The sequence below is a fragment of the Cydia strobilella genome, chromosome 22 (genome assembly GCF_947568885.1).
Source record: "Cydia strobilella chromosome 22, ilCydStro3.1, whole genome shotgun sequence".
In the NCBI taxonomy this organism is placed as follows: Eukaryota; Metazoa; Arthropoda; class Insecta; order Lepidoptera; family Tortricidae; genus Cydia; species Cydia strobilella.
In genome coordinates, this window is record NC_086062.1 from 377,034 (window position 1) to 404,893 (window position 27,860).

The 27,860-nt window shown below is 34.8% G+C and overlaps 1 protein-coding gene and 1 long non-coding RNA gene across 3 annotated transcripts in view; one reads left to right on the forward strand and one right to left on the reverse strand.

Annotated features, from left to right (window-relative positions):
- LOC134751575 (zinc finger protein 184) overlaps nt 1-27,860 on the forward strand; it is a 146,945-nt gene that overhangs the window by 14,514 nt on the left and 104,571 nt on the right. The window lies entirely within an intron of this gene.
- Nucleotides 24,402-27,820, reverse strand: LOC134751494 (uncharacterized). The gene is made up of 3 exons (XR_010128667.1): nt 27,644-27,820; nt 26,996-27,065; nt 24,402-25,445 (listed from the first exon to the last, which is right to left on the reverse strand). It is a non-coding gene; the product is annotated as an uncharacterized LOC134751494 (long non-coding RNA).

Genomic DNA, 27,860 nt, shown 5'->3' on the forward strand with positions numbered 1-27,860 from the left:
CTTGCAATCTTTAACACTTTATATAGTAAATTGTCTTTTTCAGATATGTAGTAACATATTAAATATATTAATAACGGGTCACTCACGTATTCATATTTTTAATATGTCTGTGTCTCACGGAAGTTTTGTTATGTACTCGTAGTAACATTTTAGTGTTTTTCTAACATTACATGACGCACCAGAAACCAAAAAAGTCGCTTGTTCCTATTTTTATAAATTAAAATTTTAAGCAAGTTACTCCCAAAACAGTATTTTAGTTATTAAAAAAAAATATTTGAAAAAACTGAACAAACCACCTACTGCCGTATCAGCGCTTTTTTATTTGTTTTCGATTTTATTTTTTCGTTAGATTTTATAAAATTTGGTGGATAGTTTCTGACAGTCATTTATTATTTATTCCGCCCAGAATGAGGAGCTCTTGAAACTAATTTCCCAGGTCCCCACAGAAAACCAGCGCCACGGTTTGCCGCGGCACTATGCTGAGTGGGGATCCTTTTTGGCGTCCAAATGTTTTTTGTCTGCATGCTTTTCTTTTTTATGTACTATGTTGTGGCGTCAAATAAATGTATTTTCTTTCTTTCTTTCTTTCTTTCTAATTTACCATCCTGACGAACAATAATCGTCAAAAAACAAAATTGCCTATTATAGATATTTAAGATATTCCACGAACCAACAGTTTTTTTTGTAATTAAAGTAACTAAGAATACAAAAATAGCATAGTGTAACACTTAATTTGGCAAGCATATCAAGTAGTCAAAACAAGTAGGTACGTATATATGCGGAAAACAACACCAAATATGTTTATTTTAGTAAAATACAGTTTTAAGTTACGGGTAAAACTAAATTTTAAATTGTCACAACTCACAAAAGTGTCTTATATTATACCAATATAACATAAGACTCTATGGAAAGCCTCGATGAAAACACGCTGCATTGTGCCTTAGCATATGAACACAATTTAAGATTTAGGTACTTACGGTGAGAACCTAAATCATTCATCAAAGTATTCATAAAACTTCACATTATTACTGTATTCCTTTCTTTTTAATAGAATTGTCAAAATGATCAAATTAAGACAAATGATTATTTACAATTTTAAAACTTCCAATTTATAATTTTAGCGGAAAGTGGACAATTACATTTACTTACATTTTGCAATCATCAATTAAATATTTATAACGATGTATTATAAATTCAATATACGCGATATAATCCGTTTTCATAGTTTTATTTCATAAATATTTATTGTATATTTAGTACTTTTAGTAGGAGCCAGCGAGGCTTGACCAATTAAAAAAACCCTAAAAGTGTCAAAATCAAAGACACGTCATAATCCTTAAAATTGTAAGAATGCTTTTATATGTAACAACTATGATGTAATCGAGCAATATATAAAATGAACCATAGAGACTCACTTAGAGATAAATTTAAGGAAATTGACATAATGACAGTGCACTGTCAATATATTTATGAGAATATTCTGTATGTACATAAAAACATTGCCAGTTTTAAGAAAAACTGTGACATACATAACATTAATACTAGAAATAAGCATAAGCTTGCAGTAACCTTCACTCGGCTCCATAAAATTAAAAAATCATTCATGGGTAACTGTGTAAGATTTTATAACAAACTTCCAAATATCATCACTGAATTATCTGTTAATAAATTTAAAAAATATGTAAAACGTAAACTTATCTCTAAAGCCTATTATAGCACACAAGACTACATGAATGATGAAACACCGTGGGATTGTGATTGAAAATAATTAATTGTTTATTATTGTGTTAATAATGATGAAATTGATTATTCAATGAATACCTATATTAGGTAATCCGTATTTTTTGACATTTAGATTTTTATTCTAGAAAGTTTCTAGACTAGTATTTTTTATACAATTTTGGTGTTTGACGATCCTTTTGTGAATTCTTATTATTAAGTTTGACATATCTACCTATATAATAATTCAATGTTTTTAAGAATAATAATAACTGCATCAATAAATTGCTCTGATATTTAGATGAGGGTAATATTTAAAACTTGACAATTTAAAAGTGCTTGTTGCTAGGCCTATTTGAATAAAGATTATATTAACTTTGACTTTGACATCGGGATAATATTTAGGTACTTATGTCCAGACATTGGGTTCTAGGGGACAAAATTTAACGACAGGCATAAATATAAGTAATCGCTACAAGTTTTGCTCGTCAAAATGTAATAAAAAAAGTCATTTATTGTCTCAAAAAACGGAAAACTTCAAAAAATACCAATTGTCAAAGAAAAATAACGCACAATAAAAAGGGTTGTTTACTGTAACTATTTAAGTAATACAAAAAAATTGTAATTGTATTGGGTAACATGAAAATAAAAACTCGTCCTTCTTTATTTTAAAGGAATTTTTGAAACTACTCCTCCACAAGTGGAAGTTGTGGGAAGTTTTCTAAAAGTTCTTGCCGTTCTTGGAAATTTCAGGAAACATTTTGAAAATGTAAAATAACGATTTTCTTTAAATAATTTTGAAGAACTTTCCCAAGTCTCTATGTGGAACTTTCGCAATTTTGGATTTCCGACAGCACAACAGTACCTACACATTCCAGGGTTGAAAAACTGGTACTTATAGACTGGGTGTTATAAGCTAATGATGATGATGAATTTTACGAGTTTCAAGTATACTTAACTACCAAACGGGAGTAGGATAAGCATGCAATGTTTGAAATCAACATTTACTTAACTCAAAGATAGATATAACTCCGTAATAGATGGATACAGTCTAAGGAAAAAACGTGCCTCGAAAATCACGAAAATTTGATTCTCGATCAGATGTCGCCACTACCTTTGGCCTACTCTCGTATAGAGGGCGTTGTCGTTTTCGTTTGTTATTTAACAATTTTAACGCATATCAGTGAAAGAACATGGGCCAAAATAATATAATATAATTAATGCAAATAAAAAAAATCAATAGATTTAGAATGAAATGAAAAAAAAATATTTAGAAAAAACTAAAAAAAAACATTTATCCATATTTAAATACATTTTATCGTATTTTATAAATCTTCATTTTTAGTTTCAAAGTGTGTCGATAGATGGCAGTGAATTTACTGTGGTTACAAAATTTACTATGACTCTATTCTACTATATCCTCTTTGGTAGTGGTCATATTTTAACCGGCATAATAAATTCACAGTTTAGCGAGAGAAAACGACCGGATAGAGAGTACGAGATTTCCTTTGGTTGATTTTATGTAAAAATTAACGGCAACACGCGAACGCATGCGCCGAGTTATGTAACGTAGTTTTAAAACAACCCGTTTGCTGCGTGGACATCTCTGCGCGTTTCCATTGCTGCAAGCCACTTAGAAGTACCGTGGTAGAGAAAAAAACCGGCCAAGTGAGAGTCGGACTCGCTCACGAAGGGTTCCGTACCATTACGCAAAAACGGCAAAAAAAAATCACGTTTGTTGTATGGGAGCCCCACTTAAATATTTATTTTATTCTCTTTTTAATACTTGTTGTTATAGCGGCAACAGAAATACATCATCTGCGTAGCTATATATAAATTTCAACTGTCTAGCTATCACGGTTCATGAGATACAGCCTGGTGACAGACGGACAGACAGACAGACTGACAGACAGACTGACAGCGGAGTCTTAGTAATAGGGTCCCGTTTTTACCCTTTGGGTACGGAACCCTAAAAATAGACCACATCAATAGTAGCTGATGAAACAACGCGCCAAAAGTATCTGTCACCCTGGATAACTGTTTCAAATATGCAACTAAATATAAATCTTTAGACTTCTATTCTCTCTCGTAAATAAATCTATTCTAAGCTAAATACATTCCTTTTTACGCACTTCTTATTACAATTTTGGACCCTCAGCAGTGGTTTTGTATCGGAGTCAGAGTTATAGGGTGTCAAGAGATAGGCAGGTACCGCTACTTCTTATACCGTATTAACCACACAACTATAGTCCATAAGCTCCTAACTGTGGTCTGCGATTAAGTTGAATATCTTTGTTTGTGTGGGACTATTACTTGGATGTAGTAGTTCTTCTTCTTCTCCTGAGCATATTTCCCATGTCTCTTGGGGTCGGCCCTCCTAGTCCGTAAACGCCACTCTGAGCGTTTTTGTGTCAGCTCTGGTTTTAAATCTTTGGAATTGATCCCCATCCATGTAGCCGGTCGGCGTCCTGGGCCATTCTTAGGCCCAGCACTAAACACATCTTAGCTTTCTTATGTCTTAAATGTAGTAAGTAGTTGTATGGCTCAATATTTTATAAATAAAAAAAATACTAAAACTAAACAGAGAACCGGTACTTACGTATTGGACTAATAGTTGGGTGATTTTACTGTTACCGCTATTTATCGTACCGTGAAACAATGGACACGCGCCCACAACCTAGCCCTGCTCGCACATAATTTACATACATTTCAATAAAACTAGGGACACGGCGGAAAAATTCTATAATGATACCGAGAATTGGACGAAGATTTCTCGATATCACCAACCGGTCTCAGGATGTTACTGAAACAACCTTTTCCTGCTCAAACTGTGGGCCTCTATTACCTAGGTAGCAGTGACGTCAGCGACGTCATAATGACGTAATAATGAAGGCATTATTACGTCATAATGACGTCGCTGACGTCATAATGAATGCTACCTGAGTACTATCGTACATCGAAAACGGCAAACGAAACGAAATAAGTTTTAGCAAAAATTTCGTTTTTGGTACAAGCTTTTATGGCTGACTATACTTTTCTTTCCACAAGCAACTAATGCTCATCGAGACAATCTAAAAACTCCAATCTAAAAACACAATTAGGTTGCGATGTTTTATCACAGAGTTCCCATGGCCACCTCCTGTCTCCATCATCAGATCAGCTCGGCTCTGTACCATCGGGCATCGTACTATATTGTATTGTCACCAGACTTACAAAATATATAAATACAAAATATATTTACAAAATATATGCTATATAAATCGCAAAGATGTATATATGTCAGGATCGTAGCAAGTGGAAATTCGTGGTCTCTGCCTACCCCTCCGGGAAATAGGGGGAAATACCGGTTCCGACTCAACTGTCGGAACCGGTATTTTTTCTAATGATTGACTAACTTGGTAGCTCTATGACCCACTAAATGCCTTGTATGAACTGTACACAATTGTAGCTTTTGTTGTATGTATTGAAATTCTGCGCTGGCTCGACATTCAATGTAACAACGTTTTACCTGCAAAATATATTTCAATATCTAGTTTATTAATGCATGAAACTTTTCTAAGTGTGATCAGCGATGGATCAAAAAAATTTAATGAAAGGGACTTCCACTTGTAATTACAAGCTACAAGTTTTTGATAAACAGGGCACAGATATGAAATTCTTCCACTTTTCAGTCACGAATCTATTTTCTTATATTATTTAAGTTAGTTTATATTGGCGTTTTCTATCAACAATTTTTATTGTATTGTCACCCGACTTACAAAATATATAAATACGAAATATGTTTACAAAATGTATGCTATATAAAGGTCATATAGGTCCGGTATTTCCGGACCGATATGACCTTCAAACCTTCAAGAAAAGAGCGTACTCCCATCTTAAAGGCCGGCAACGCACTTACAACCCCTCTGGTGTTGTGGGTGTCCATGGGCGGCGGTAATCGCTTACCATCAGGTGATCCGTCTGCTCGTTTGCCTCCTATTTCATAAAAAAAAATTGACATCTTGGCTAGGCCCTCTGGTACCATAAGAGTCCAATTTAATTTAGTTCAAGAGAATATTTTTATAATAATTGTAAGGTTCTTTAAAAACATCCTCTATACAGCTACCAGGTTGATTGACTCCAACTACATTTTCAACCATCCATCTATTTTTCTAACTGTACCGATCGAGGATCGATACGAGGTACAGTTAGCAGCTAGTATGCAAATGCTTTTTTAAACGGGTAGCAAACGGGACAGACTAGTCTTTAGACATGCGTTTTGTTTAATACGCTTTTTTTATTCACTGTATTTATGTAATGACGTCTTTATATTCTTGATGTAGGTGGTGTCAGTACAAGGGCCTGACACTTTTTGATAGAGAAAGATAGTCTTATTGCGATTCCTATAAGAGAAAAGAGAAAATAGTGCCATGCTTTGTCCTTATCACCGACCGGGTTTTTTTTCATGGTCGGGTTATGGCAGCATAGATATGAGAGAAAGAGAAAAAGGATTATGCTGCCATACATTAACCTGTCAATACATGAATATGTCTTTCTCTTACCCCTGATCGCTCGGTTTCATGTCTATAAGTTCTATAACTACTATCTATGTGTCAGTATTTTTTCTTTGAACACCACTTTATTTTACACTAGCGACCCGCCCTGGTTTCGCACGGGAGCAATGCTGATGTAATATACATATAAACCCTTTTCTAAAATCACTATCTATTTTAAAAAAACGCATCAAAATCCGTTGCGTAGTTTTAAAGATCTAGGGACAGACATCCATCCAGAGAGCAGGAAGCGACTTTGTTTTATACTATGTCACAGAATAAGTAATAGTATTATCATATAGAACGGCCACGCACCGCCTCGCCCCGACTCGAATTACCTCGCCCCGCGACAGAAATCTGGCGGACTTCTGGCGTATTCTCAGTAGATACTATTTCTAAGCAACTTACTTACACTATGACGCATGACGCGTGTACAGACGTGCCGTTCACCATAGAAACGCAAGTGATTTTTGATTGTGAGTGTATTTTTTCAAATTTGGAAATTTTTGTATTACCTATTTCTACTCTTCATCTAGCTCTTTCGATCTCTATACAAGTAGAAGAAAAAAAGTGTCCCCAATTGCTATACGAGTACATTTGTTTGTTGATAGTGTATTATGAGGAACTTCGCATTAAACTTTATTAACTTTAATCAAAAAATCAGACATTCAAAATGAAGACAAAAAATATCTCGAAAACGTGGGAATCCTAAAACTTCTTGACACTTGACGACTACTCCAAACATCTGTTGCTAGGAACATGACTAGTTCCACAGTTTACAAACTAGATGGCACTCTATTGTTAGGTTTTTCCAGTAATAGTGGCTCTTGTCATAACACTCATTGTTTCCAGCAGATGTTTTCGAAATGTCAGAAATAGGTTTGAAGAAAATTTGTGCATGTTTAGAGTTGACCAGGTGGTTTAAATGTGTCATTCGTAGTGGGCACGAGGATTGATTCATAATAGTATTTTATACAATCGCGATATAACGGAGAGCTTTTAAGTCAAGTACCGTGTTAAGGCGCCCCGGCCGCCGGGGCCCGGCGGATTGGTCGACGTCGTCGACGACACCTTCTCGTAGCTCATGTGGCCCATAAATTATATTTTTAACCAGTTTTTTTCTCGATTTTATTGGCCAATATCATTATAGTTCACTAAACTGTTTCGAAATGAATATTATAGTTGAGTTGGGATACTTGGGATACATGAAAAGTACGCAATTATAGTATGATATACAAAATCTTAATTCAACAATTACAGTCGATGAGTAGAAAAACGCTATAATAACACGATTATTGTTAAGATGGGATCGGATTTGGTGTTCTAAATTTGAGTTATCGAGTATCCGAACTCGCCGCCAAAAAGCCGCTCCTATGCAATCAAAGTTACGCTCTCATTCAAACGACAAGCTAAAATTACATGAAACTTGACGTGTATGTTTATGTAACACATACATATATCTATAGCTGGTTTTTGTTGCTAATTAATGTTATACATACATACAATAAAAAGTAGAGCGAAGTAAAAGTTTAGTATTGAAAACTTATTCGTTTTTAGGGTTCCGTACCCAAAGGGTAAATATGGGACCCTATTACTAAGACTCCGCTGTCCGTCTGTGCGTCTGTCCGTCTGTCCGTCTCTCTGTCTGTCACCAGGCTGTATCTCATGAACCTTTATAGCTAGACAGTTGAAATTTTCACTGATGATGTTTTTCTGTTGCCGCTATAACAAAAAGTAGGGAACCCTCGGTGTGCGAGTCCGACTCGCACTTGGCCGGTGTTTTATGACTGGTGATCGCTGATCACATGCTTTCTATAAATAAATACAAAATAAAAAAGCCTCTTTATTTCCTTAATTTTTTAAACACATGCATCATTTCATATTTCAATATTATTATTTGAATTTATATATCTAAGTAGTACTTAACTCTAGTTTGATAACTGGTATACAATTCATGTCTTAAGCATAATTGAAAATAATAATTAGAATTAAGAAATACAAAGAAAAAAAAATCATAATAATATTAGCTATAACATGTCACAATAAAAAATAATTCATTAAAATTTTCAAAATATAATTATTATTGTTTAGATATTGAATTTAATGTAAGTATATATATATATATATATATTTATTTATTTATTCTGATTAAATTAAGGACCTCTTAACGAGTAAAGGCCTCCTCCAGATTTTTCCATACCTCTCGGTCGTTTGCCTTTTTAGTCCAGTCTTTGCCTGCAACTTTACAGATCTCGTCACTCCAGCGTTGTTTTGGTCTCCCTTGGCCTCTGTTACTGATGGGACCTGCCCAAGTTGTTATTTTCCTAGTCCATTTTGTATTGTTTTGTTCATGCTTTCTATGGAAAACTGAAATGTCAGATGCCTCGACCCGAACTCGGGCTATTCTAGCGTGACTAGCGTGAGTCATCCTTTAAAGTGACGTTCATTTAAAGGGGTTTTAATATCAGCTGTAATAATGACGATTATAATTTCATCTTTGCGGCAGTATTCTGAAAACCAACAATAATTACTCATTAGCATACTTCAGGATTTTGGATACGGTAATGTTTTACACTACATAACTAAAAATTCGGTAAAAATTGGTAAAAGCAGAAACTATTTTAAACTTTCTATTCACATTTAAAACTTCTCTCTCTTTCTCTCTCTGGTCGGTTCCTCATGTCAGAAGAACGTGGTCAGTATCAGGGTTTCATCTGGAGCGGATGATCTACCTCCACCGGTTTCTGTCCAACGCGTCATTGACGACTATGTAGAAAGCAGAGGATGACGAATCTTTAACTTACTAGCTACCTAGAGCTGACTATCTATTTTTAATTCACAGTTTGGTAAATATTTTACAATAAACTAAATAATAAATAAATTTTATCAAGGGTAAACTAAACTTAACGGCCGTCAAACAAAATGGACCGTCGTTTAAATGTAAAACTCTCAATCAATGCGTTTGCATGCGCGCGCGCATCGCATAAACCAGTGTTTGGCCGCGCTGCCAAAAAACACAAAGGAGCGTCTGGAGACGAACAGTCTTGATACTTTCGTTAAATACTTCTTTTATCTTCGAGAGACTGTGTAAGTACTAAGTACAACTAGCTGTAATGTATTTGATTGTTTAGCTATGAAGCGGATTTAAAGTGATAGGTACGTTTCGACTTTCGTTCGACCCGAGAAAAATATCTTTTTTTACGACGATTCCGATTCGACGACTTTAGTTTTTCAGTAAAATTTAACTGAACAAAAACTATAACTGTATACTTAGTCGTATTTTGTAAAATACACATGTATTAAAAATTACGTTCAAATGACTAATGTATAATACAGAATAATATAATTATGTTAATTTATAACATAAATAGATCATAAACATGAGTATGAGACATATTATTGATATATTCAATGCTATAAAAATAGTTTTTGTACGGAAATGAACAATATATGGGGCATTTTCTATGAAAAGGGACCTTATTGTCGATGGCGCTTACGCCGCACAGCGTCGCGCGGCATTGTATTTATATCAGAGCATCGTTTATAATGGCGTAAGCGCCATCGACAATAAGGTCCCTTTTTATAGAAAATACCACATAGTATCAGTTACCAGTAGTAAAAGTTATCGTTAGGAAAAGGATTAGGTATTACCTAATCATAGTTTAATAAAACAACTCTAAGGTTAGCTTGTAGAGATCATAGGAATAAATTCGCTTTTTTACTTCAACTTCTGTAACTTGTTGAAAACTTGTGCTGTGTACAATAAAGTGATTACAACTACTACTATAAGTAGCTAACAGGCTAGAATTATTTGGTTCTTAAATACAAAATTTGATTAACAAGTAAAAACAAAATATATTTCTAAAATAAATCTCGTATCAAGGGTTCGTATGATGAAAAGGTGTATTAAAAAGTTACATACTTATACTAAATTGACAGCAGTTTAACAAAAAACTAATCGGGAATGTTTAAATGAGAAAATGTTAGGAAATTTAAAACCATAAAATATATTTTCTGGATAAAAATGTATTTTTTTAGAACACCCCGATGTACAATTAATAGAAACAATTATGCTGAATGCCATCCTATTTGGTGTATCTTAAATTACAGGATGGCCCAAAATTATGTTGACAATATTATTTTTTACTTAAATAAATTTCTTACATGCTCATCTTTAAAAAATTACATAAAAAATTAAACCAACAATCACTTAACTAAAACAAATCATATTAGCTTCAAACATTTTAATTTGATACACAAACGCAAACGTTTGTTAATAAATATTATTAACAATATGCAGCAAAAAACTTTGTGAACATATATTTGGACCACCTTGTTATTAACTTTGTTGTTTTTTTCGCTGAATAAATATGTTTTACTTCTGTTTCAATTTGGAAAAGAATCCAATCCAATATTCCTTACCTCACCCAATGACAAACTGTGTACGAAAGCATGAAAATATAAACACTTTATTTTATACGAAATGCTGCCATTTTGACCTACTTTTGGCTATTAAATATCACTACTTATGCAGTAAGTATCAAATGACAAAAACAATACCTAGTCCTTTTCTAACAACTTAATAATCCAAATTGGTTAGTGAAATAATGAACCAAAACAATCTAAGTTCGTTGTCATAAAAACTAAATTTGTGATAATTAGCGATAGGATAATATATATTTTTTATAATAATATAATACACGTCGAGATGAAAATCCTTTTGGTATATTTAATATAAAATTTATGTGAATTGTTCAAATGTGTATTGTGTTTGTGTAGGTATACGGATTTTCACGTGTAAGACAATTTATAGAGACAGATGACAGATGTCATCTACCTAAACAAAAAATGACAAAGCCAATTTACTTTAACTTTAACATTATTCTTGTAGGAAACATTAGTACTATGTTAATGAGTCACACGACGCCCTAAATAGTGCCAAAACTGTTCCAGTCGCGTATAAAAAACTTTACAGCAAAAATAGACAGTCGAAAAATGGACGCTCTAATATTTGGAAACGCGTGCACCAATCAGGGTCGCGCTACGCCCGTGTGCGTGCGTAGGCGTCGCTTTTATCTATGAGCCGAAAAAATATGGCGGTTTGATGCTTCGTGATTTTGAGCGTGTGCTGATAATGATAGTAGATTAAGTAGATGATAGTAGTTTAAGTGCGATTATGACAGTAGATAGTACATTTTCCGAAGCGCTGATGATTTAGTGTTACTTTCAGTATTTGTAAAAGCGCCCTAGAATGACGTACATATATGTTGTATATCTAGGTTCATATGAATAAACTATATATTAAAAATACTGATATAAAAAAATTAGTTTGACAAATTTTCAACAACAAATATTTCAGGCAAACATAAAAAAAATTGCAGTTTAAAAACCAAAAACGAAGTGATTGATTGAACACAGAGATGTTTAATATGTTTATATGAAAATTAAGACCCGTTCAGTTGGGCAGATAATGATATGGTGAAATCACCCTAGCACCCACTAAAAATTTAGATGTGACTAATATTTACTAATATATTGATGCAGTACTGAGGCTAAATATTTTCACAAATGAGAGAAATAACTCAAACAACAAAAAGTAACACTTTTTAGGACGCCATTTAGCGAAAATGATCCGTCCTCTAAAATTTGCCATTTATATCAATGACTTTTCGTTTTGACAAAAAGTTCAAATTCTATTGACAGTTTTTTGTGGATTACATCCTTTTCCCTAAATGGCGTCCTTAATTGAACTAATGAAATAGCTAATAAGCTAAATATAATAGCTAATAAACATGATAGCTAATAAGCTAGATTGTCCTTTGTTATGGGCAATGCGTCAGCAGACCAAGTCGTTTCTGTTTATAATTTATTAAATATTTTATTAGGTTACTGTTGTTGTTGTTACTTACATAAGATATAAGCTATAACTAACAAATTTATGGACCATATGTTGTTTCTCAAATAAAGAAATTTAATTTAATAATTGTAGTATTGAATTACAGTTCGGTTTTATGGTTTGTTAAATTCCACTTTCTTTGCAGACCAAGAAAGCTTAAAGACAAAATGTATTTACGTATAAAAAAGCAGCAAAGATTGCGCCGGCTGCCAAGTGCAATACAAAAATACCCGCTAAAATTCAAGGTTGCAACAAAAATAACGTTGCACCGCGCAAAGTGCACCTCCTGTGCATCTTGCATGTCTCGTAAACGTCTGGATTTTTGGAAGATATAATTTTGGAATTTATAGACATTTGAAAAGTTGCAATTGTCAAAAGTTTCAAAAATGTAAATTATGAAATAACGAGCTTCTGCCCGCGACTTCGTCTGCGTTCGATATATATTTTTTAATCTTAGTAATTACCAAAGATAGATATAACTCCGTAATAGATAGATACAGTCTAAGGAAAAAACGTGCCTCGAAAATCAAGAAAATTTGATTCTCGTTGAGAGGGCGCTACTAGTTTTGGCCTACAGTCGAATAGATGGCGTTGACGGTTTCGTTTGTTATTTAACAATTTTAACGCATATCAGTGAAAGAACATGGGTCAAAATCATAAAAATAATTAATGCAAATAAAAAAAATCATTTATCTATATTTAAATACATTCTATCGTATTTTTATAAATCTTCATTTTTAGTTTTAAAGTGTGTCGACAGATGGCAGTGAATTTACTGGGGTTACAAAATTTACTATGACAGTACCGCTCTAGTATAAGTTACTCTATGTAATTACCTAATCAAAGATAATGAAATATACTCTAGCTTTGTCAGTAAGAAAAAGCCGCGAAATTCTATATTTGTATGGAAGATCAATCCTTCGCGCCTACGTTTTCAACCGCCTTCTTTCACTAACAAAGCTGGCTTGCCAGAATATATGTATGTGTAGCCACCGACCGCCCACATATTTATCAACACAAAAAACTTCCCATCCCAAATAAATTTGGCACACCACGCCTATGCGAATAAAATAAAACTCGCAAATAGAAGCAGCTTCCTGCGATTTCAGTTCTAAATTTAAAATTTTAAAATGGCGGTCCGTCCGGCCGGCGTTTTGTGCATAAAACTGCAGCGCATTAACCGATCTAAACATTAAAAATAGAATTCGCTAGTTAGGGCTGGTGTTTGGTATGGGAGGTAGCGGGGCGGGTAAGACGCTTATGAAGTGGATCTATTAAAGAAAATTTTTGCTCAAAAAGTCTTTGATAGAGTCTGTTCAAGGAACGCCTATTGTAAGATAACCCTGAATTATGGTTACATGGTAGCGGTAGTGGTTTAACGGCTAAAATTTAAAAAAAATTAAACATCGCCTCCAAAGTTCTAAAAATTCTGCACAAGAAAAAATATGATATTATTGGGTGGTAATTTTTGCCATATCATATTTAATTGTGCCCTTAACTTATGACCCTTTAACGGGCAAGACTGAAAAAATTCTCAATTCAAGTCTCATTACCAATCTTGTCCTAAAAATTACATACAAGAAAAAAATACAAAATGATGATGTCATAAGGATGGTCTTTTTTGAGACCTTTGCCCTATAAAGGTATAAAGGGATAGGCTATCCTTATGCCTCAGCCAGAAATGATTTTTTGTAGCTCTAGGATAGGCCAATAACGCATCCTAAAACCCATTATCATCATCATCATGGTGTCCTTCTGGTGTTCCAATCTTGGACGTGGGCCACTTCCCTCTTCTTCCACTTCTGGCGAACTTGTGCCTGATTCATCCAGTCCCGACTTCCGTGTCGTCGGTTGCCGTCCACCCAGCGCTGCGGTGGTCTACCGCTCCCTCGGGTGCCCACCATCAACCGTATACATTTTTAGGGTTCCGTACCCAAAGGGTAAAAACGGGACTCTATTACTAAGACTCCTCTGTCCGTCTGTCCGTCCGTCTGTCCGTCCGTCTGTCCGTCTGTCCGTCTGTCCGTCTGTCCGTCTGTCCGTCTGTCCGTCTGTCTGTCTGTCACCAGGCTGTATCTCGTGATCTGTGATAGCTAGACAGCTGAAATTTTCACAGAAGTTGTATTTCGGTTGCCGCTATAACAACAAATACTAAAAACAGAACAAAATAGAGATTTAAGTGGGGCTCCCATACAACAAACGTGATTTTTGACCGAAGTTAAGCAACGTCGGGCGGGGTCAGTACTTGGATGGGTGACAGTTTTTATAGTTAATGGTACGGAACCCTTCGTGTGTGAGTCCGACTCACACTTGTCCGGTTTTTATAGCACATAAACATGGCATCGCCCGTCCAAACCGCACCCTGTACGATACCTAACAAACACCAGATTGCCTTCTTTCAGCCAGTCGAAATAAACACGATGATATTCACCAGCTCTTACCTACTTCATAAATATATCCACAACTTTCAACCTTACCGCTTTGTAATAAGGATAATGTTGGATGTTATTGGATTAGTGTGTGTGGGTGTGATTGTGTGCGTTAATGCATCGTGTAAACTTGCAAAGAGTTTTCTTGTAAACGTTGGATTTAGAAGGCTAGTTGGTTAGATTTCTTGGGTGTTTTCTTAAAATGAAACGCGGAAGTGATTAAATATAATATGCCGGGTGTCGCGCATGGTTCAAACGAAAGACAATTCAAAACTATCCCAGGTAGCAAAATGACGTCATAATGACGTAATAATGCCGTCATTATGACGTCGCTGACGTCATTTTGCTACCTGGGATGTGACCTATTTTCGCTGAATTATTATAGGGGTCTAATCAATAGCTATATTATAATTAGTTATTTGTTTTATAAGGGGGTAAAGTTACATGAGGCCGCTTGAATGTACCATAACATTAATTTATTAGCGGACTGGAAACTACGAAAAGTTGTATTCAAGAGATACGATAGGTGATTCTGATATCTTGGAATACCTACGAGCACTATTACAAAAGCAAACAATTTACGCAATCACATATATATATCATCCGTTTTTAGGGTTTCGTTTCGTAGTCACCTAGAAACCCCATATAGTTTCACTATGTCTGTTTGTCTGTCTGTCCGAGGCTTCGCTCCGTGATCGTTAGTGCTAGTAAGCTGCAATTTGGCATGGTAAAATAAAACTAGCTCGGAAAGCGGACAAGTTAAAGTGGGACTGGGCTGGTCATGTCTGCCGCATGCCGAATGACATGTGGGCCAAAATAACCACAGAGTGGGTGCCCCATGAGTCAAACCGGGGATCCGGCAGACCTCGTCGGCGATGGCGGGATAACTTGGACTCCTTTTTGAGCGACTGGCCAGATGTAGCTCAAAACCGGGAGGAGTGGAAGAAGAGGGGGGAGGCCTTTGCCCAGCAGTGGGACACAATGGGCTCGTAATAATAAAATAAAACTATATAAAAAAATTAAGGTAAGTACCTCCCATATACAAATTGTTTTTTTAATTTTTTTTTTATTTAAACCAATAGTGGGGGGTATCGTTGGATACGTTTTCAAAACGAATAAGGGTCTCCAACAACCGTTTTTTTATATAACTAATAGTTTCGGAAATAATCGCTCCGAAAAAAAAATGTGTCCCCCGCTATTTTTTGAACCATGGGTTCAAAAAATATGAAAAAAATCGTGAAATAAAAGCTTAATAAATATTTTTAATGAAAATTATAGCGAATATGATCGGTCCAGTCTTTTTTGAGTTATTACAAAAATTCTTATTTTCTTTGTAAAAAGACGTGCAAAGCGCTGCAAAGGTCCTGCAAAATGCTTGTAAATACATAATACTTACTAACACCTCCCGTTTGGCCTATTTTGACAGAATGGTAACTACGAAACCCTACATTGAGTATGGCCCGACATGCTCTTTGCCGATTATTCAATGCGTCGTTTTCAAGCAAAAGGTACCACATTGTCGCTTGCCATAAGGACGCTCTGATTTTTCGTATAAAGATACAAGCAATTTTCGTCCTCTTGGTAAGCGACAATGAGGTACCTTTTGATTTGATTCCGATATTTGACAAGAAATGTTGTACATTCGGTTTACTGATGTTTCGGCGAAAATTACTTGACAAACTTTCAGTTCCCAAACTATTTATCCCATATTTTTAGTTGGGCGAAACTTCATTTCGCAAATTTACATAATCCAACCTAACCTAACCCAACCTAGTACGTCATTTTCATTTCGCAAGTATGGGGTTGGGAAATGAAATGGTTGCGAAGTAAGGTTATGCCGACGATTGGTTTGCCAAATGAAATTTTGGCGAAAAGTTTTTTTTTTTTTTTTTATGTGATGTTCAGCAAACGAGCAGACGAGCCGCCTGATGGGAAGCAGTCATCGTCGCCCATGGACGTAAGCAACATCACAGGAGCCACTTAAGCATTGCCGACCCTTGAGAACCCTAAATACCCGCTTCTTGAAGAATCCCATGTCGTAGCACAAAGGAAATACCTCAGGAGGCAACTCATTCCACATTCTGCACGTTCTGGGAAGAAACGAGCGGGATGCCCGCTTATTCATGGTGTGCCATGTGTCTAAGAAGTGAGGATGAGCTTTGCTCCTTTGGCGGGAGGTGCGGTGATAGAAACGAGACGATGGCACCAGATCAAAAAGTTCTTCGGAACATTCCCCATTGTACAGACGGTAGAACATGCAAAGAGAGCCAACGTCTCTCCGAAGACTAAGAGGTTCTAAGCCGTCAGTAAGTTCGGAATTGCCGACAATACGAACTGCCCGACGTTGGATGGAGTCAAGGGGAAGGAGCTGGTATTGTGGAGCGCCAGACCAGAGATGAGAACAGTACTCCATATGGGGTCGAACCTGCGCTTTATATAACAAAAGTCGGTGACCCGGTGTGAAGTACTGTTTGGCTCTGTTAAGCACCCCAAGCTTTTTGGAGGCCTGCAGGCTGAGCACGGTCGCATTCTTATCGCTTGTCACCATGCCTGTCACGTTCTAACAAGTATGTAAGTGCGAAAGTGACAGGCATAGTGATATGTGATAAAAATGCAACCATGCTGACACCGCAGATTAAAGTTGGTTGCCAAGTGAAATTTGGCGAAATAAATTTCGCCAAAAAGGAAGTACACCTGATGTACATTCTAGACCCGTGTTTTGCGTATACCATCATGTAGTTATAGCCAGTCGGTTTTTCTATCCCTTCTCGCAACAAAGAATATTATGCAACTCGACACACGAGGTCGGCGGCTCCGGCGACCTGTTTTTTCTTTTAACTATCGTATTACGAGTGCCGGCTAGAATATGTTACTTGTAAACGAATAGCCACTTTATACGAGATTGTGGAAATAAATAGGCTGGAGAGTAGAAACTATCGCTTTTGGTGTAGGATTTCTAAAGTTTCCTTGTCTTCCTTGATTTTGACTCTGCATAATAACTATACCAAGATATAGGTACTAAATTCAAAATTAGCTACATTTGGCACAAATATGTAAATCAGTTACGCTAACAAAGTCGTCAAATAAAAACTAGAAAAAATATTTTTTTAGGGTTGCTCCCGTACATGAAAAGTGGGGTAAGTTTTCGCTTCAGCCCTATATTAGTGTGAGGTGTCGTTGGATAGGTCTTCTAAAACGAATACGGGCCTTCAAATACCATTTATGGTTTAATCAACTTAATATTCTCGGAAATAATCGATGTGAAAGAAAAAAAGTTGTGTTTTCCCCTCTAGTTCCCCTAACTTTTGAATCATGAGTCCAAAAATTATGAAAAAAATCGTAAAAGTATAGCTTCGTAAAGAATTTTAATGAAAAATATAGCAAACCTGATCGGTCTAGCCGTTTTTGAGTTTTTGCAAATGGTCTATTTTGACGGACGGGTAACTACGGAACCCTACACTGAGCATGGCCCGACATACATGTCCATACATAAAATATGTATGGACATGTGGGACGGGACGGCTCCCCAAATGCTGGTGCACATGCTATCTTGTCAGGCGTGCCCGCATGCCTGCTCTGAGCAGGACCTCCTTGATGCGACAGCCAGGGCGATAAATGTCGCTATCTTGGTCCCGCACAGTCTGAAACCATAGACACGAGAAGAAGAAGAAAATGTGTGTGACCCTGATAAATTGATACCAAATAAAATCTAGTCAACAAGCTAACATCTAGATAATGGTAGTATCGCGTAGGCAAAAAGCACACAAAATGGCGCCTACCCGAAACGCCATTGTCTACAACCGGTAGAATTTCGGTTGCGACATCGGCTGCGCGTGAGTCACTGCAACGGGTTTACGAAAATCTCAGACCACTTGCTGAATAGACTGATCATTTTCGCGGCACAACGTTAATAATATTAATATAGGCCAATTCGAGTTTTAGTTATTTGTTCTGTTTCTGATTATGATACTGATCCGTCAAACCAAAAATGTCACTTTTGACACTGACAAATAAGTATCATATCTGAAACAGATCGAATAACTGAAGCTCGAACTGACTAAGCTGTTAGCAACACCGCAAGCCGGAGCTTGGAGCTTATTTGGTCTGCCAGATGTGTAAGTTGTAGAAAATTCCAGAAAAGTTGAAAAAGTTCGCGGAAATTCCAGGAAAAATTCATAGAAAATTAAGGAAACAGAATACAAGTATTATCTATAAAAAATAAGATCCATGGGTAAACATAGACTGTAAGCCGAGGTCAATCATATTTCATATTTATTTATTGCAACCATGGTTTTATAGGTATTACAAATTCTTGGTAGTTCCACATGGACCCCGTGGGGGCATAGCAATATTACATGCATACTTAGGATCTAATCTTAAATCTATGTGTGTACTAGTAGACTAGTTGATATGTACGAGTAAAATATTGCTTATGACTGGTGTCCCAGTGTAAGACTCCTCTTAAAATAAAATCATCTCCATGTGAGACTATTTCATTGCGCTCATATCAATGCCTCAAATATCAACGGATTTTCATCTTGATCCTATTAACCCTGTGATCCGATTCGCCTTGGTTTAACCTAGTCGGTGTATCAAAATTGCATAGAATGCAACTCAATGATTTTGGACAAGGTAAACGCTTTATAACGCGTAGTCTGTTGGTGCTAATCTGTGGCAAAATGTACAAGCTCAACGCTTTTATAATGTTCTAGGCTTAGCTTGCGAAGCTATATACTTAGCAATAATAGGGTCAAATTATTTTTAATTTCTTCTTTTCTGCGCACATGTTGTTGCGTAGAGCGATGGCGGGAAGAAGCGGCAGGGATTCCGAACAATCCTCGGAGCACTCCACGTTATAGAAATATGAAAAGAAAGATAGAAATTAATCTGACAATGTCACCCAAAGAAACGTATCATTATTGTTTTATTTTGAAAATATCTCATTACATCACAATTAATATAACTAACACAACCTACGGTATTTTCTAAAATAAAACCAGACAATTTTCCACCGGCTCCCTAATAAAACTCCGATCGCTTCCTTATAGCTAAATCTCTTCTGTTTACTCAAAAATAGACCCTATAGCTATAGCAATAAAGTCTAAAGACCTAGATTATAGGCTAATGAATCTGTCTAGACTTGATTTAGAGGTGTAAGCATTTTAATTGATGCTTTTTCTCGACATCTTTATGGTTAGTTGGAGATAGGCCCTGTAGTAAGTAGTGAAGTACCCTACTTTAAGGCCCCGTAGGTTCGTGATCTTTTCTCCCTCTTACTGAGCGTAAGTGCTCACGCTTACGCTTAAGATCGATTTGATGTGCGTGCTCGGGACCGCTGATATCATGATTTTGAATTTTAATTTGTTTTAAGTAGCTAACTTAAAACAAATTAAACAAATTAAATTAGGTAACTTTTAACAAGAAAAACCGGACAAGTGCGAGTCGGACTCTCCCACCGAGGGTACCGTACTTCTTAGTATTGTTGTGGCAACAGAAATACATCATCTGTGAAAATTTCAACTATTTAGCTATCACGGTTAATGAGATACAGCCTGGTGACAGACAAACAGACCGACAGACAGACAGACAGACAGACAGACGGACAGCGGAGTCTAATAGGGTCCCGTTTTTACCCTTTGGGTAAAACGCAATCGATGAGTATGATCAAAAATTATATTGTGCATTATTAGAAGCAATTTTCATATTTTTAATTTTTTTGCATAGTCATACATTTATTATAAAAAACAATACAGATATTGTGTTTGAAATACATGCCTTAAAACTAAAATTATAATTATTAAAAACTTAGTGAGATGCGAAGATCATAATATAATAAGCCAAAATCTTAAAACTTATCAAAAATTTCATACACGGTGTAAAAGCAACCTCTCAATAAAAATATTTTCAATTCCCTATGAAACACCGAGTGATTCATAATGATTTTTAGTTTAATTCCAATTTCAATTCCAAATTATTTATTTGTTAAACATAGGTATGTATAATATAGTATCACTATGTCTCGCCACATGGCACACAAATAACTACACAGCCATAGCGTGCAATTATAAACTAGTCTTTCATGCTTTCTTGCTTGTCTAGTGTTATGTGCCATTCTCAACCAAAAGGGTACTTATTGTCGGTTGTCAATAAGGCGCTATTTCCATATAGCTTCAACCTTATCGACTAGCGTTAATGTGGTACCTTTTGGTTGAAAACGTCACAAATATACACAACACAACAAATTAAAAGGAAATGAAATTTCCTGAGTCAGACAAAAAATCTTGAACAGAATAGTATGCTTTATTTACTAGGAAACATAGTAACTTATACTAGAGCGGTAAATTTTGTAACCCCAGTAAATTCACTGCCATCTGTCGACACACTTTAAAACTAAAAATGAAGATTTATAAAAATACGATAAAATGTTTTTAAATATGGATAAATGTTTTTATTTTATTTGCATAACAAACGAAACCGTCAACGCCATCTATACGACAGTAGGCCAAAGCTAGTAGCGCCCTCTGAACGAGAATCGAATTTTCTTGATTTTCGAGTTTTTTCCTTAGACCGTATCCATCTATTACGGAGTTATATCTATCTTTGCTAGGAAATCATTTTTTTAAATTTCTTTAAATCATCAATTTTTAAAATTTGTTTTGGTAGCTTATTAAGAGTCTGTTTTTTTATTCCGTAGACTAAAATGACGTTTCATGTGTATGAGATGACATTTCGTAGTACCACATGAAATGTCATTTTAGTCTACGGAATAAAAAAAACAGAATTATAGTTCAGTGGGCAATATACAGGCTTATGGCTTGATGACCGGCGGAGTGCGCAGCAACCTCGAGTCTAGGACAAAACGTAAACTTTCATAAATTGCTACATATTTTTAAAGTGCGTTTTAGACCTATGTGATTTTTTTTCTATCAAGCAAAAGTCAAAAAGTGGATTTAAATCGATGAAGTCACCAGAGAAAATCCTCAAGATTGGTCATAAAATTTTTGGCAATCGTATTGTGATCTAAAAAAGCGGTACGCTTTTTCAAAAACTGCTCTCTGGACCTACGGAACCTTAAGGTTGTATGTGTTCTAAAGTAGAGGCTGCGTTTAAATACATGTATAATAATATGTATATTAGGAACATTAACTAGCTATTGGCAAGTTCATGTAGACCTATTAACAACCCGACAGTGTAACAAATTTCATAAGAAAATCAAAGTGAGGATGGAACAAAAATGAGTTGACGAATAATTTTTAGGAATATTTTTCTTACTTACACATCTTTAAAAAAATGTCTATCTTAAGTTAAACGACTAAAACAAAACGTATTAAGTATCTTTATTAGTAAAATGTGACGTTCTCATTCAAAAGGCGCCACGTAGCTCACCATAAAGACGAAATTTGCTTGTAGCTTTATACAAATAACCTGTCAAAGCGTCCTTCTGGCAAGCGACAATGTTGTACCTTTTAATTGAGAATGACACAAATATTCTCCTTGAGCTTTGATACAAAAAAGGAAACGTGAAAATGATTAACAATATACCATATTAAAAAATTGTGTGCACGGATTTTTGCACCAACTTGTACTAACCAAATTTAAACCCGTGTCTAGACACACAATTATTCACTTAACTGACTTTAATATGTATGAATACATAGATAACAACGCATACAAAAAATTACGAGCGCTATTTAAAAAAAGAACAAAACGATACAGGAAGAACTTTCCTCTAACAGCGCGCGGCAACGCACGGAACTAAAAAGGGCGCGAACGACCTCACCCCGCTTTCTTTCCACCCGTCCCTCTCGCACGCGCGGGGTCTCGCACCTTTTTTGGCTCTAAAAAGAGACGGCAAGAAAAAAATGGCCGACGCACATGTGCGCGCGCGCCGTATTCGTCTTATTTTTCGTAGGTCGTTGCCTTCGGGTATTCGCATCGTTTTGCGGATTTTTTTTGTCTTGCTCTAGCTTTTTTGTCTGTGTGCGGGCGCGTGGGTGAAGATTTATTTGTGTGCGTCTAATGTTTATAGGTTTTATTGGTAGTTTAGTTTTACAATTATTGATAGGGAGCTTTTATTAATATTGTTGTATCTTAATAATATATGATTGATGGCAAACATTATTAGTGACTGGAATTTGAAAATTACTTTACGCAAATATTTCAGCTGTTAATATTTTTATTTTCTAATTTTTTTTAATTGGAGAATTTATTACTTACCAAAATTAGGAGCTTAGTGTAGCTTACAAAAAGGGTACATTGTCAATTTGTTTAAACTATGTAGATACAGTCGATGGCAAAAATATCGATCACGACAAATGGCTCAAAAATATGTGAACACGACTTTATTGTCTAATGTGTAAGAGGGTACACATATTTTTGAAACTTTGGGAACGTATATATATTTATGCCCTCGTACCTACATATACCTAACCTATGAATTGCAACTTTTATTTTAAGCTTGGGTTTAAGTAATTAACAATTTACACATACACAATATATTTTAAGTTATTAACCATATGTTTTCAAAAAATCCATATATTTCATAGATAAATAATATATATACATATACTTATCAGTTTATATCTTAATCTTCGCCCTAAACATAAAATTTACAACAAGGAACAAAATCGGTTTAATTAACGCAGTCAATTAATAAAGGAATTTTCTAATCAAAGTGCGCAGTAAAAAGATTTATCTCATGCGCGGGCGCAAGGGCCGCCGCAGCCACAATACAGGGTGGCCAGGGTAAAAATTAAATTATTTCGAATTTATAGAACGCGTTGGCTTTCTTGCAACGCACACAGCAATAAGAAACAGTGGTATTATTTTTATAATTATTTTGTCGCTTTTATTTATTTATTATTTGTGGAATTGTATAGGTAATACATTATTACTGGGTATTTTAGTAATAAATAAACGTCTTATCGTAAGAAATCTAAAGTTATTACATAAGTATTCATTTAAAAAATCGATTGGTATGACAATGAGAATTAAATTAAAAATCACAAAACGATGCGGTATTTATGTACATATTTGTAAATTAGACATATAGTATAACTACACAAACCATTATTTTATGATTAATACATTTACTAGTACACATAATTCTTATTTTTTTTGTTGGATCCTTTTTTTTTTTTAATTAAGACTACATCATAATATTGTCTTCGGTTACCGCGATAGTTACTCATGAAATAAAACTATGAAAACGGATTATATCGCGTATATTGAATTTATAATACATCCCGACGTTTCGAACTCTTTACAGCGTTCGTGGTCAACGGGTGACTGAGGAAAAATTACAAAATGCAAAAATACCCACATACTAAAATAATGAACAATCATAGACTACAAACTTTAAGGCTGGTTGTACATGCAAAATCGGTTCATAAGGCTAGTTATACACTATAATTATTTTTCAAGTAAAGATATATATATATACGCGATAAAAATAAACTATGCCGGCTCCAACCCTACACCACGGACCCGAGAAGATTTAATTCCCTCCTAAATTGTAGGAGGGTATCCCAATATGGGACCGGCAACAAACTCGGCGGGACACATCTTTTCCAAGCTGCTTGGGATCCTGTAGTCCACCTGATAAAGGAGCAAGCGAGACATAGACTGTGAGACCGTAGTGTTGGATGATGCTGGACATTCTGATGTTTTGAAAAGATGTGTCCCGCCGAGTTTGTTGCCGGTCCCATATTGGGATACCCTCCTACAATTTAGGAGGGAATTAAATCTTCTCGGGTCCGTGGTGTAGGGTTGGAGCCGGCATAGTTTATTTTTATCGCGTATATATATATATCTTTACTTGAAAAATAATTATAGTGTATAACTAGCCTTATGAACCGATTTTGCATGTACAACCAGCCTTAAAGTTTGTAGTCTATGATTGTTCATTATTTTAGTATGTGGGTATTTTTGCATTTTGTAATTTTTCCTCAGTCACCCGTTGACCACGAACGCTGTAAAGAGTTCGAAACGTCGGGATGTATTATAAATTCAATATACGCGATATAATCCGTTTTCATAGTTTTATTTCTTAAGACTACATCAGTATAATAACTAAAATTATAGAGAGCAATGATAATGAAACGAATATAATATTACAACCATCACAAACATTCGAAAATATGTGTTTGGGCATTTTAATTTTAACTTAATTTATTTGGTTTAAATTATTTCTTAATGCAAGAGAAGAGACTGATTTATCAATTTAAAATACACTAAAAGAATTACAAAATTTCTTTTTTTTCTAACACAACAATTTAATAACAAAATTATGTATGTTTTATAAATAAAAATCTATGTTTTCTTATTATTCCTATAAATTACGAAAACAGCGTAGGTACGCCATAAGTGGTAACCCTGAACGTCGCCGTAAGTATAGTGAGGGCTAATTGGTATATCGATATCGATAAAATTTATCTTAATGCTTCACGGTATTCTTATAATTGGATTCGATATAGATTAATGTTGCAATTGTGCTGATAGATGGCGCTTTCTAATAAGTTGCAGATTAGATAGGAATGGATTTGTTTAGAAATTTTGCATACTTTTTTGAAGGCTCGAATGTAAGACAAAGTACACTGTTATAAACTTTCACGATTGTTACATATTATTAAATTGTTAAACGGGACTTATTCCGTTAATCTTTTTTTACTTGTGTCTTCTCCGAGACCACGGGGACAGCGCCGCCCTCGAAACGTCAAAGGTAAATCTCAAAACTTAAATACGCGGGTAAGATAAAGTAGTTATTTCACAACGTTGTTCTGAGTATTTTATATTAACAGATTGACAGTTTTAGATGTTTTTTTACTGGATTAGAGGTTATTTAGTTGGTCTTCTTTGTTACTCCAACACCTGAAATGAATAAATAAATAACATAAATAACATTAAGAAAAATATAATTTTAGATGAAGTAAAAATTACACTATGACAGTTATTAATGGAATTAAATAATAAAATAGAAGTTATTATATACGGCGTTTATACCTAGTTTAAATTAACTTTACAATCTGTTACTAGAATTATTAGAATGCGTTTTTACCTACGCCAATGTTGATATTTTAACTGCGATTGCGTTGTCAAAAAAAATATCTATGTATATTTCTACCACCTATTCTGTTTATTAGGATGTAAACTAGAAAACACGCGTTTAGTTCGAATAAATAAAAATAGAAATAATTTTTAAAATAAACGATTAATAGCTTTAAAAAAATTCCAATTAGTTGATAAGGGACAAAAAGTACGCTGTTGACAATGCTACGTTGGAGAAATATAAAAAATATCATCGACAACTGTCACATCACTACTCGAGCTTCACGCATTTATTACGTACCCTAGACAATGCTGATCGACGGAAAATAGGCTCCATTCTAGGTTCCTATTAGCGGGACTCGAACCTAGGTTACCTTGGCCCCGGGATAAATCTGTCCGGTGCTTTCTTTATAGGTTTGGTGAAGTTTATTTTCTTAATTAGTATTTTTCTCATTAAAAGGCGGGTGCTTTGTACTTGACAGGTCACGTCAAGGTTAATGAAGTAATTTAGCTTGGAGGCCAATTCAAATGTGCATTTATGTCAAAATGATATCAAAATGATGTTTATCATTTAGATATCTAAATGATATTTGTTATCATCCGCGCGTGTATTTCGCTCGTACTTTTTCATGAAATAAAATGTAAATTATGTAAGTTAGAATAAATTGGCCTCTGTGTTATCGATTCTACCTGCATAGCCGGTGGTCCTGGGTTCGAATCGTTCGTATTTTCAATAAGGGCTTTTGTGAACTTAGTCTATTGGTCAGTAATATCTAATATAAGGCATATAAGTACTAAATACAAATAATACAAAGTATTGAATTTCATGAAACACACATAAAACATAATAATGTTTTAAATAAAACAGGGACAGTTTTAATGATCTTAAATCATATTTTTTTCTATTATGGCAAAAAACTTAAATGGGGATTTTATCCCTGGATATTGACATTATGGAAATTTATACACAAATAATATATAATAATTTATGAGTTATTCAAAATTAATTTATTATTTTATTAATAATTTAATAATAATAGGTACCTATATTTATCATGGCTATGCCCCTTCGTTTGATTTTTTTTCGACTTTTTGATTATTTTAAGTTAGGAGCGAAAATCGAATTCTATATAAATTAATAAAAGATCATTTACCCTTATAATTAATTAATAATTTAAAAAATCTAACGAAAGAGCATAGCGGTCGTTCATATACCTACAAAAATTGTATTATATGTATAATGTTAATATCAAAGAGGAAAGTCGAAATAAATAGGTAACATATACTCACGGAGAAGCGGTCGTGGCCTTTCCTATTAAGGTAGGAATTTAAATTATGGAAATATGTAATTAAAAACCTTGATTATTACTTACCAATGCATATCGTAGTGAGTTTTATACTGTTTTTCTTTGATGAAAATTCACATTGCTGGCCGGCCTGGTCCTAAACAAAAAAAAAACATAAGTAACTACTACTTACTTCCATTTCAATTAAATATTAAGTTACGTATTTTCTATCCAATAGCCATACTACACAGTGAAGTAAGGTTTTATACAACAAACTTATAAGAGTTGACAGTCAAAAAATTAACTAGGAAATTTGAATCCAGGTTCTAATAAATTATTTATTTTCTGACACATCACAGTGACATTCTGTTACATTTTTGACTAATATTCTGACCAAAAACCTGTAAAATATAGGTAATCGCTAAAAAGTCCAAAAAATTTGGTTAAATATAAAGAATAATATGATTGGGCATAACATTGAGTGTGTCAAGGTTAAACTTGTAAAAATACTAAAATTAATAAGTTTTACTGATATTTTGCTGTCAAAAGTTTCATTTTACCCAAAACGACCCTTATTTATTTATTTATATAAATAAATGTATGTAAGTTTTACTGATATTACGCAGACGAAAGTATTTCTTGGTTAACTTACTCCCATTTTAGCCAAAACAACCCTAAGAGCAAAATGACCCTATCAAACGTTAGCGATAAATTATAATTGGAATAGATAAATACCTAAGACGTCGGCCTAAGTCTAGGTCTTATCTGAAACAGAGCACTAGTTGGTCTTATCTATTTGTGTGTATGTGTGCGTGCACGCACACAGGGGAGTGCTGATAACGTTATAACAAACAAATACTGGCCACACAGTTTATTTATAAGATGGGTCGTATTCATAGACCGCATTTTACGGAATAAGTTTGATGTCAAAAAGTTAATTTTTGATACAAGC